This window comes from Temnothorax nylanderi, unplaced genomic scaffold, assembly GCF_030848795.1.
Source record: "Temnothorax nylanderi isolate EJ_2023f unplaced genomic scaffold, tnyl_v1.0 TNYL_tig0401_pilon, whole genome shotgun sequence".
In the NCBI taxonomy this organism is placed as follows: domain Eukaryota; kingdom Metazoa; phylum Arthropoda; class Insecta; order Hymenoptera; family Formicidae; genus Temnothorax; species Temnothorax nylanderi.
Window position 1 is genome coordinate 35,192 of NW_027249463.1, and position 13,480 is coordinate 48,671.

At 42.0% G+C, this 13,480-nt stretch overlaps 1 pseudogene; it reads left to right on the plus strand.

The window, feature by feature from the left end:
• The first annotated feature begins 6,977 nt into the window (after nt 1–6,977).
• Nucleotides 6,978–10,949, plus strand: LOC139782277 (uncharacterized; annotated as a pseudogene).
• The last annotated feature ends 2,531 nt before the right edge of the window (nt 10,950–13,480 follow it).

The following is a 13,480-nucleotide window of genomic DNA, read 5'->3' on the forward strand; positions in this document are numbered from 1 at the left end:
GGCTGAGGGGAGGCAGGGACAGAGGCAGAGGTAGATGGTTCCACCATCTCCACGTCATCTCCACGTCATCCGCCCCGTCACTCCCCTCATCAGCCATCGAGCTCGCAACTGAAGTCGCAAGGCACTTATCCACCGCCCTCATAAGGTCGTCGGTCCCTGTCCGCGATCCCTCCTCAAATGTAGCACCTAACCTTGAAGCCGGTGACTAAATCATCCCCGGTTTCGACGGCTTCGTTGCCGACAGGCGATTCAACCAATATGGCGCAGCCAAGCCAGCAGATAGCTGAGGACGATGCGAATATTCCATCTAGTCAATGTGTGACGCAACAGACGGCTGATCACAGTTACAACGCAGCAAACGAGACAACGGAGGCAGAACAGCGAAAGCAGCCCGAGAGAGGTGACGACATTCCAATTGAGGCGTCAGAGGCTGTCCCATTGGAACGACTTATAGAAGAAAGCGAAAACCTGATAATTCCGCAGGTAGCGGCAACCACTTGGGGGTCGAGGCTGGGGACTTAGATCCCTGGCCCGGGCCCCCTGCCCTTCCAGGAGGGCGCGGTGGGGAGAGGGGCTCCGCTCCTCTCGGTGGCGGGCCTGACTGGTGCCGGGGCGCTCCCCGACGGCCGTAGTTCTCGGGTGGCAAGGCCCGACCGGTTGCCCCGACGTTCCCCGACGGCTCGCTGCCGGTGGGTTGCGTTTGCCCCCTCTCCTTTACCGCTCGGGGGTGGCGCGTGGTGCGGGCTCACCACGCGTCACAGCTGACCCTGACTGGTTGCTTCGGCGCTCCCCGATGGGTCAGCACCCCCGGAGTGGGGGAGTGGTTGGCTGGGGTTAGTCCCCCCAGCCACCAACTTATTAGTTAGTTTTTTCTGTCTAAGGACAAGGGGGCTCCCTAAGAGCCCCCAGGAGGGCGCCTGGAAAGGTCGGCGTGGGGGGACCATGGATGTGATCATAGCGTTTCCCGGGTTCCTCCCCCTATATAGCGCCTAGGAGGGACTTGTGGGGGTTTTAGCCGGCAGGCTATGGGCGACGTCGCGCTGGGGGCAGGCTCAGAGGGGCTTTAGCCTCCCTGGAGTATCCCCCGTAATTGCAATAAGCGCCCGTAGAATCCGGCACAACCCCGCCTCGGGCCCGAGAGGCGGGGAGTCTTTTGAAGATTTCCCCCACAAAAAAAGGTAGCGACAACCACGGAGGTTGGAAGCGGATAAACGCGTATTTTACGTAATATGCGTGATTTTTATTTGTATTGACTATATTTTGCGAAGTTATATTATTTCTGAGTTTTTTTTATTACTATTATTATTATCTTTTGGATATGTTTATTAAGAAATATTCAAGTTTTATTAGCATGAAGATAGAACGTAATGCGTAACGGAAAATACACTTTGCAGGGCTAATTTGATTAAAATATGCGTGGTATCTTATTTTTAATGATTATTTAATAGTCCGATTATTATTATTTAGTTACAGAGCTTAGTGGAAAGATAAGCGTAAAAAGTATGTAATAGAGTGTGATTTGTTTGAGTCGAATGGCAATAACGTATGTTACGATGATTCTATGACTTTGTAAGGTATTTAGGCCAAAGTGGCAATGAAAATCGGTGCAATGTTTTAATTTGCGTGTTTGTAATACTGATAGTGTAAATTTAGTAATTTTATATGATTTTATGCGTTAATAGCAGTATTTTGCGTAATAATAAATAAAGAATGACGTAGTTATAAGAGATAGGAGATGCATGCAGCAAAGTACTGCGCATAATGCAAATTTTCAGTTGGATTTAAATAAATTAAATGATTACTTTACCTATATATCCTATTATGACTAACATGATTAATTTCAAGTGTGTTTATATATTTTCTACGAATTTTGAAGATTTCATATTCTATATGCGTAATCGAAGAGATGGATTAAGAGAATTGCGTATTAATGACGTATGATATGTGTTAGTATGATAATATGACGCAATATCTTTGAAAGGTATGATAGATGAAGGAAATTCCATGAATGAGCAAATATGGCGCAGATAACGTTTATTTTGATTTAATATGATTTTATAACAATGTAATACGTAGTTGAGACGAAAGCTGTAACAGTACAATAAAAGTATGATAATGTGCGTTGTAGGGTAGCGGACTATATCAATGACACACACACACACACACACACACACACACACACACACACACACACACACACACACACACACACACACACACACACACACACACACACACACACGACGTAGGATATTTATTTTCATACAAGGGTCATTCAGGATGTAAATATTATATTTTGCGTTTAATTTTTATGTTTATATGTTTATCACATGTAAGGCGATATGTGTAAATCTATGGCGCAGTTGCAAAACTCATGAATAGAATTAATACGTAAATTAATATAAATCAATAGTTTTGAGTAAATTAACATATGTTATCAGAGAATATTAAGCATGAGATCTAAATTTAGTAATTTTACGTTAATATTATCAATCTAGTAATTATTGCGCAATAGACTAGAGCGAGAACACTGCACCGTAGATAGAGAGAGAGAATGCATGTAACTGGCGTGATCGTACAGGCAGCGGCAAGCGAGAGAGAGATAGCATGAGAGGGGCGCGTGGCGTGATCCAACGGTCCGCGCGCAACGCAGGCGTGAGCCTGAAGTGGGAAACGCGACTCGAGGAAGAGGGGTCTTTTCCTCGTGAAGGCTTGTCGTGTGAACATCGTGTCTTAGAAGAATTATTCTTAAACGCGCATATTGTTGTACATCGGGCGAGGAGGACAAAGTACCCGGCAACGACCGTAATCCGTGATTGATTATAAACCGATTGATTATTAAACGGAAGTATACATCGCTTTACACATGCGAAACCGAGTTACGTTAGATGATGCAATCGGGGCGTGGCTCGTGTACATAGTGTACGATTATTAAATTGTTATTGTTTTCTTAAAACGGAAGTCCAATTTCTTATCCCTATTCAATACCGTATCCCTGATATTGCTGACGGATCCGTAAATATAGTGCGCGACTTCGTACAAGGGCGTGGTCGAATAATACGCACTCAACGCAGCGGAAGCATATTCAAGCAGCGTTGCGAGAGGAGGAATTTTCCAGCAACCGGAAGTGTCCGAGAGCTGCACACGTTCTACGTAATCGTTATAAAACGTAGTGGCGACCGTATATTACGTATGAGTGAGTACATTTTTACAAATATATCGTAACACAGAACTAAAGTCCGGTTACAACCTAACCTAACCTAACCTTGAAATCGAAGGATAAACCCTACGTTTCCCAACAGAGCCGGGACTCCATCGCAGACACACCCGACATGTCCCACAACACAGGGGAACCCAGGGTGGCGCAAAATAAGAATAAGGAGCAGAAGGTGCAGCAGGTGCGGACGATAGAGGTGCACCAAATCGACGAGACACAGCAGAACCTGACTCAGGGGGACTCGAACGAGCACGAGTGCACAAACGAGTCACCCCAGTTCGTAGAACTTCCCGACGAGGAGGTGGAGAGGCTGATGGCGAGAGGCAACACCCGCATTGCGGAGACGTCATCGCCAGGGTCCGAAATAATCGCCAGAGAGGAGACGGTGCAGCAGGTGCCGCACTCCGAGGACGCCAGCCAGCAGAATCCGAACGGAGAAGAGGTGCACTTAAAAGTGTACACTCAAATATAACCCTTTTCCTAATGTATTTGAGCAAGCTAAATTTAAGAACTTTTTGATAATGTTTTTTATGTCACTTGTGTTATTTTATATATTCTTTATCAGTAATTGAAAAGTGCCGAGAGCACAGTCATATAAGTCGAGCCATTTATTATTTAACATTGAGAGATTTTACGCATGAACGATGTTCGTATTATTTAATTTTTATTAGTAAAGCGTTAAGGGTAAATACGGCAGCGAGCCGACGCGGTTGTGATTAAGATAGTTTTATAAGCCATTTTACGCTAAATACACCGACAAGTACAAATCACGAAACTTAAATCCATTCAAATAAACATTGTTATATGCAACAGCCATTACCTATTGAATTACACTCCATTCCCGAAGCGTCAGATAAATACCACTTTGATTATGAATACAAGTAGAGTCATTAACGATGGATTCAGATAAGTTCAGAATAATAGTATTATCCTTTATATTCATTTTGTTTGCCATTGCAGTAATCTGCATTTTATTATTAGTATATTCATGTAAAGTAAAGTCAGAACCGTACTATCTACCTTAATTGTCACTTCATGAATTTCAAAGAATACTTAACCGTTTCATTCATCATATTTTTTCCTTTGATAATAAATTTCCCTGATCCAGAAATAATCATTACACTCTTTACACTATTTACACTCTATGTATTAATTTTAAGCATCGGAGTCGATCCGCGACTGATCCGCGAGTGACAGTCAAACAACAGAATTCATTTTACATTTATTTCACTTCCAAGTTTATTTTAATTGCAACAATTCCAGCCAGCGTCGATAATTCGACATATTACATATATTATTCATTCAATTTGATTGATATTCATACATTAACAACGAGCGGGACGAATTCCCGAGTATTTCATGAAGGTTCACATATTTTAACGCGTTTTAAGCGATTACACTTTCATTACACCTCGTTACACCATCTACACCTGTATTGTAAGATTCAGCGTGCGAGACGAGCCAGCGAAGGCTCTACACTTTTGCTACACAGACAACACTTTCTACACTCGACGACTTAGAACAAGCGTGCGAGACGAAGCCACCGAAAGGTGCAACACTTTTTACACTTTCTACATCCACTTGTTGGAAACATGCATGCGAGACGAAGTCACCGAAAGGTGCAACACTTTCTACACTCGACGTCTTAGAATAAGCGTGCGAGGCGAGCCAGCGACGGCGTTACACTTTTGATACACTCTTTAGCACTTTAGGTGCGGATTTTCTTAATTTCAATAGATTTTCAGTTTATCATTAATAATTATATCTTGCAGCATAGAGAACGGCCAAATGGAGTTATTCCAGGCGAAGATTTATTTGACATTACATTTTGCATTAATTTTGATTATATTCAGTTACACTTTCTTACACCTTTGTGAACTTTCTACACTTTTAGACGGCTTTCAGCCAATTTAACTATTTCATTATGATTTTGATAACGTTACATTATTCCCTGTTGATTTAAGAACATATTATTATATTATTACACGTGCGATAGATTTAAGTCGCGATATACTTACTTTTGATACTTACCTTTATTACCTTTATTACCTTTATTACCGACACCGGTGATTAGATGAGACGATTCCATAGCGATCCCGGGTACCTGAAAGAAAGAGGAGAATTATACTTACCTGGTTTCATCGGATTCGTCAGTTGTGACGTTGAGAGTCACTCGGTGCAAATCGAGTGACTTTTCGTTCGCTTGCGCGAAGTTCGCCGTGCAGCGACGTGGTTGGTTCACGCGAGCGCGAAAGCCAATTCACGCCGTTGCACTTTAGTGTAGCATCTCTCGATTAGGTGCCAAGTCCCAACAATGACTCGGTGCGCGAAGTGCAGATGGAATCGTACCATCTACACCCCGAGGTACGAACAGCCAGTGCGATGGCTGCGCGCCTAAAATGTAGACTCAGCGCATGCGTAAGTCTAAGGTGGGAGAACTCGACCCGTTCCTCCAGGACAGTCTTTCGCGAGCTTTCGGTGCGTTAACACGTTCAACGGTTACTCTTAATAATCGAATCCGGAAGTCTTATCCCGTTATCCGCTAGCGTCAGTAGCGTGATTTATACAATTGTAGAGACAGTGAGTGCGTGATACGGGAAATCCTATTGCGCTTATATTGATCATTACGATCCGTGCATACGAAAATAGCGGCGGTTCGAGAACACTCGACGTGGTTCTACGCGATCGAGCGAATACGTCCGCGAGTAGAGATTGCTGTACGACCAGTATTAATAAATTGTTATTTGTTTATAATAAACAAGCAATTATTGATTCGCGACCCCAGTGAACATCCTATCCGAAATTCCGTATATTACGCCTCGCTTAACAAGGGCGTGGCCGACGGCCTTGAACACGTCCGCGACGTAGAAACGACAGCCATCTTGCTGAGAAGGAAGGACGGGGCAACGCAATAAGATAGGCTTTCTGTATTGATGCCTGAAAATACAGTGGCGACCGTAAATTCAGCCCAAGTAGTAAGTGGCTAATATTTGATATTTTATCATTCCATTCGTTGTTCCGGTCACAACCTAATCTCGTTCACACATGTACTTTGTAAGGCACACTACCCAATGAGAAGGCTGATGTTGAATCGACGTCAATTCAACGTCGATTTACCGAAAACTCATCAACATCAAAATTGACATCGAAAATCAGCCCATTTCGATCAAATTGTTTTGACATCAAGAGTTGCTTCTTTCTAAGTTACCTGTGTTCAAAACCCTAAAAATATTGTCTAAAATGAGATTGTCACTAATATGAGAATATGCAGACAGTCATCGATTTGATATCGATCGACATCGAAATACGCGTGTCGCGGCTTCTTGCCGATCATTGGTCGCCGATCTGTAGCTAGTGCCGGCGTCTAGGGCGATGTATTCCTACGCGCTCAAATATAGGCTCGTGCGTGCACGGTCCTGCGAGTCCGTTGCCGGTCGTTGTAGAAAGCGGTCCGTCAAGTAGTTTTTACGCTCGTGTCGTTTACGCTCGTGTTGTATGCTTGTGTCGTTTTTACGCTCGTGTCGTTCGACGCTCGCATTGTGAGATTTACATCGCGTTACGTGTACGAACGTGTGCGGCGACACGCTACCATTGCAGCCACGCGGGATCTCACATCACAGTGTTCGAAAGTATCGATACTTTCGACATCAAGCAATAAATGGTCAAGCAAGTGGTCCTTATATAAGTAATAACTTGGGAAGAATATTTATCTCGAATATTCAGCACTGACGCAAAGTGACAGGCTTTCCGGGAACCATGGATGACGATCAGCGTTCAGTAAGTATTTTCAGTAATGTTACATTTATGGACTATCTCATAGATTAGTGTTACGTTCCAACATTGAGCAAAATTTTCATCGGAGAGGACGTTTCGGAACATAACCTAAGTATTGATAAACGACATAGCAGCACACTGCATGAGGGCGGTATTGAGAGCTGATTTTTGTTTACTGATGTTGAGTAATTTTTTCTGTAATGTTCTTCGTTTAATTTACTGAACCATGGTTTCCTTCCCTATTAAGGAAAGATTCGTGCTTTCGGACTGTTGGTGGAGACATTGTTGTATTGAGGAACATTGTTCAGAATGAAGATGGCATTTTTATGATTGGAAATATGTTCCTTAATGTTGAGAACTTCTACACATATCCTCTGGACTCATCCATTGTAGGCATTGTCCGTGTGTCTGAGAAGGAACATGTTAGAAGAAGTTTTTCTCTGACAGAGGTTCAGTCAAAATGTTGGCTAATGTCAGATGGTGATGCATTTCTGTGTGTGCCTTTGTTGCACACAATGCCGCTATTCTAAGTACTGCATGTATTCTATCAAATTCCTGCTGCTATGTATATATGTATGTATATATATCTTGTTCTTTAGAATAAATGACAAGAACAAAAAAATTATTGTGACTGTGGCACACAAAAACACGGGAACTGCTCTCTCTGTAATGGAAAAAATCAAAAGTCAGCAAACTGAGCGGCAAGAACTTCTTCAGAAGTTAAAACAAGGAAGTCTGAAAAATGCTCTTAAGAAGCAGAAGAGCACATTAACCGTTCCTCAGCTGAATGTATGTGTCAAAAGCCCTTTGCAACAGAATGCCACATATCAGGACAATGTCAATAGTATGGGGGATGAGAAGGAAAATGTAACTGATGAGTCTGAAGTTGAGTCCAGCTTTGGAATCTCTTCTGAACGACAAAGTTCTTCCAAGAGCTCAAGGTCAAGGGACACAGAAGTAGTTCGCTCAAGTTGTTCTACACCTTTGAAGTCTCCATCGTTGCACGAGATAAGTCCTAGGAATCCTGAAATCTTTCGTCGTCAGCTGTTTAGTTGTCACCGAAAAATGTCACGAGATGCTAATGATGCTGAGAGTCTTTCCTTTGGTAATTACGTTATGATCAGTTGTTGGTCCTGTTTGTATTTTTACATTAATTATATTATTTAATTTCAGATATCAATAACAGCATTAGAGAAATAAAATCTCTATGCAAAACTACACTTGTGCGAGTGGAAGAACTGAGCAGTAAAGTTGATGTCACAATTATGAATCAGACGCGACTCAACCGGTCTCTTCTTCCAGCTGAGAAGAGAATTATTCGTCCATCAGATCTCCCGGCCCTTCCTGTTTACACAGAGGATGATCTGAAAGCTATGGAGAGATTTTTGGAGGACGACTCCAATTTGTCAATGGTAAGTTTAAGGATGTTTTGTATTGATTTTTAATGTGTAACATGGAGTCCCTCTAGCCAAACATATCCGAAAATGATGACTTTCTGATTTTGTTATATTTGTTCTATACATGCTTAATTCTACTTGTACTATTTTATATCCCTATGTCAGCGAACTGTAGATGTGATTAATTGTTTTATTTTTAGGTTCAGTACTTGGCTTCATTTTCCTTGAATAAAATTGAAGGGAAAGCAGCTGCTCAAGTTATGACAAAGTTGATACTTAATACGCTGGCCTGTTCCTACAATTTTAAGGGTACTGACAGAAGTGGAATAAGGGCTTTCAAAATCTGCATCTTTGGGAGGTACTTTAAGGTATGCATTTGAAGGCTTTTGAAGATTATTGAATATTTGATTAGTGACATTTTTTATTAGCATGGAAAAGTAAAGTATCTCTACAATTTTCATCCACTGTTTATATACAATATGGGTGTAACTATATGGGAATTTAATATATATATATTGAATAATTCACGTCTTGAAATATTAAGTTAGTGCGTATTCTTTGATGTAAATATATCAACTCGATTTGATCATTGCCTTTCTAAATTGTGTTATTAAGGACTAAATGAATATAGTCTGTAAGCTGTGTTGGTATTTATTAGCGGAAAATATAATTATATTTTATATATTATATATTTTTAGATGTGATACAAATGCGACTTCCTGAAAGTGATCTCTCAGATGCCAAAGACTCTGTGATGTCCTGGTTGAATGCCCCCTGGCGGAAGTAAGAAAAAGGGTTCGAAACTGGGAAAAGGAAGAGCATTCTTGCAAAAGAAACAACTCTTAAGGAGACAAAACGATAAATTCTTTCCAGTGTTACCTGTTACATATGATATTTTTTGCCGGTTGTGATATATATAGAATTATGATGTAGCTTGTCTATTAGTGATCAAACTGATTGTGATGTCCATTAGTTATTTAAGGCACCCAGCGCAGATGTGAAATGGGTCGTTTTTATTTCCGATTTTTCCGATATTTACGTGCAGTATTTACACAAGATGTTTTACACGAGCAACAAATAGATTTGTTGCTGCTTTGTATAATAATTCTTTTATTTAGTATTTTTTATATAGAGAATTTTTGACACAATTACCAATTTGAATTTCTATTTTTTTTTTTTTTTTTTTTTTTTTTTTTTTTAGTAAGCTTTAGTGGTAGTGATTAATAGACTATATGTATAACAGATTATCTTACCTACCTATGGGGAGGGGGGACAGTTTGATCCCATCATACCATACGTCACTTATTAGACTTAGTCCATTAGTAATCAAATCAACTGTGATGTTGGATGTAAAACTAATAAAAAGATATTTTTATTGTTCTAAAATAATTAACATTGATTTTATTTTATTACAATATATAAATATATATACCAAGTAGGATACGTGAGTACGGCCCGGCACACGTGTTGTTGAGCTGGAGATACGAACGCGGAAAGAAGAGTAAGGCACGGAGAAACGAAAAGAAGTGGATTGAAAAGAAGGATATAGAAGAGAGGGCGAGAGGAAGGAGGTGAAGGCTAAAGATACAAAGGGAGAAAGAGAGGAAGTGGTGGAAAGAAGGATGAAATTCAGAGGGAGGTTCACGATAGAGAAGGAGGCGATGGAGAAGATGGTGAAGGGGCAGATATCGGAGGTGATGAAAGAGGTGGAGGAGGGTAATAAGAGAAGAGATAAAAGAAGGAGATAAAAGATCTGAGAGAGGAGGTGGTGAGCCTGAAAAGAAAGGTATACAGGTTGGAGCAGAGCGCAGGAAAAAGGAAGAGGGATGACAGCGAAGAGAGTAGGGGTAAAGCTGGGAGGAGGAAATGGTGGGCAGAAGACTACGAAAAGGACGAAGACGAGAAAAGAAGGAAGAACATAATTATAAGGATCGAGAAGGAGAGGTGGGAAGGTAAGGAGTCAAATAGGGAGAAAGTAGAGGAACTTTTTGCAGAAGGACTGAAGGTGAAGGCGGAGGTAAGAGAGGTGAGTTTGGTAGGACAGAGAGGTGACTGGTTGACGATCCTGGTAAAGTTAGGTAAAGAGGAGGATAAGAGGAGGGTTTTGGGAGCAAGGAGAAAGGCAGGGAACAGGTTAAGGGTAAAGATGGACAAAGATAAGTCGGTGCAAAGGAGGGCAAGGGAAAGAGAGGAGAAAGTAAGGAGATTAGAAAGGAGAATGGAGGAAGGCAGGAGTGCAAGGATGACCGAGGAGGAAGAAATCACCAGAAAGATGGAGGAGAAGCTCTTAATGGACTCGGGCGAGGAGGGGGAAGACGGGAAGAAGAGACTATAGAGCAAAAGGGAAGAACAGAGGTCGGATTAGGAGGGAAGTGTGTTGTAAAGGGTTGGGTACGTCCCTAAAAAACGCCACAAGACACAAGATTGTAAACCCTACGGGGATAGACAATAAAGCATATACATACATAACATAACATATATACCAAGTATATTTCTCGGGCCAGATAAATGATATAATAAATTATATATACATATATACATATACTAGGTGCGCAACTAAGTTTCCGGGTTTTTTTGATCAATAAAAAATGGAAAATTTCAAGAGAAATACAAAAAATGGTTTATTCAAAGTATCGTCCCTCGCTAGCTATACATTTTCGCCATCTCTCTGGCAATACATGAATACCGCGACAATAAAACGACGCGTCTTTGGACCGAAACCATTCATCCAACCAATTTTGCACTTCTTCGAAATTGGTCAAGTGTAGCCCAGCCAAGCCATGCGCCATCGACCGGAACAAGTGATAATCGGAAGGCGCCAGGTCTGGCGAATACGGCGGGTGCGGTAGCAGATCCCATTTCAGCGTTTTGATGGTGTCCTGGACGATGGAACTGCGATGGCACGGAGCGTTGTCGTGCTGCAATATCACTCGTTCGTGTCTCGTGTCCCATTCTGGCCGTTTTTCGAGCAGTGTATGGTTTAAATTGATCAGTTGTTGTCGGTAGCGATGCCCATTGACAGTTTCGCCCGGTTTCAGCAGCTCATAGTACACGATTCCTTTCTGGTCCCACCAAACGCAGAGCATTGTCTTCTTTCCAAAACGATTTGGCCGTGCCGTCGATGTTGATTCTTCACCAGGTGAAAGCCACGATTTTTTGCGTTTGGGATTCTCTAAATATATCCACTTCTCATCGCCAGTAACAATTCGATGAAGAAAACTCTTTCTTTCATGCCGCAAAAGCAAAATTTCGGAAGTGGCTCTTCGATTTTCCATCTGTCTCTCAGTCAACTCATGCGGCACCCATTTTCCTTCCTTTTGAATTTTTCCCATGGCATGTAAACGTTTAGAAATACCTTGGTGAGTCATGTTTAATGCCTCCGCAAGTTGATCTTGTGTTTGCGTATCATCTTCATCCAATAACGCTTGCAGATCGGCGTCCTCAATTGTTTTTGGTCTTCCGGAGCGCTCCTTGTCCTCAGTGTCGAAATCGCCACTTCTGAAGCGTTTAAACCAATCTTCACAGGTAGTTTTCGATGGTGCATGTTCGCCGTAGGCCTCCTCAAGCAAACGACGTGCTTCAGCTGCATTTTTTTTCAAGTTAAAGCAGAAAAGCAAAGCTTCCCGCAAATGCTGTTTATTTGGCACAAAACTCGACATCTCCGTTGTTAGAAAAAATATTTTTGCGTTGCGATATGTGTTTATATAACGACTGGTTATTGTTAACAGATGTCCAAGCTATAACTTCAGACAACTTCAGACATGTAAGTCGAGTACATGTGTTATTGGTGCCATCTATGTGTGAAACCCGGAAACTTAGTTGCGCACCTAGTATATAAAATTTATATATATTAAATTTAGTATCATTTATCTAGCCCGATAGATATCGATTACACGTCAATTACGCGGCGATTACACGTCGATTACACGTCGATTACACGTCGATTAGATGTCAATTACGCAGATCGAGTCGACAGGAGATCGAAATGAGAGACAAAAAGAGATCGATATCGATGTCAATTTCGATCCTGTTTCGAACCCACATATCGATGTTGATTTGATGTCGGGTCGACTTTTCGTTTCTCACTGGGTATGTGTCTAGTTTAAAAGATGTGGAGCCCCCCGCAGGGGAGCGGAACCTACTGCCTCCACGCATACACTTTTCGCGCGAAACGAGATGCCACATAGGTTTACAACTTTCCACGCGTGAAAAGTTCACGCATGTACTTTGTAAGGCACACTATGTGTCTAGTTTAAAAGATGTGAAGCCCCCCGCAGGGAGGCGGAACCTATTGTCTTCACGGATACACTTTTCGCGCGAAACGAGATGTCACATAAGTTTACAACTTTCTTCGCGTGAAAAGTTCACGCATGTACTTTGCAAGGCACACAACAATTGGGTTGGGTTAGGTTAGTTTTTGTGGACCTGAAGTTCTTCCCAGGGGGGCGGAACCTACTGCTTCCACTCATACTTTTCGCGCGAAATGAGGTTAGGTTAGGTTGTGACCGGAACAACGAATGGAATGATAAAATATTAAACATTAGCCACTTACTACTTGGACTGAATTTACGGTCGCCACTGTATTTTCAGGCATCAATACAGAAAACCTACGTAGCTGCGTTGCCCCGTCCTTCCTTCTCAGCGAGATGGCTGCCGTTTCTACGTTGCGGACGTGTTTAAGCTTGTCGGCCACGCCCTTGTTAAGTGAAGCGTAATATACGGAATATCGGATAGGATGTTCACTGGGGTCGCGAATCAATAATTGCTTGTTTATTATAAACAAATAACAATTTATTATTATTAATAATACAGCATCTCCGTGTCGCGGACGCGTTCGCTCGATCGCGTGGAATGGCGTCGAGTGTTCTCGAATCGTCGCTACCGCTGTGTGCATAAATCGGGATTACCGAATAGCGCAAGGATTATTTCCCGTATCGCGCACTCACTGTCTCTAATGATTGACAAATATTCACGCTACTGACGCTAGCGGATAACGGGATAAGCCGGCCGTGTTCGAATCTATTCGGGTAACAAGTCTTTCGCAAGAACGTGTTGACGCCTCGAAATCTCACGACGAACTGTCCGGGAGGAA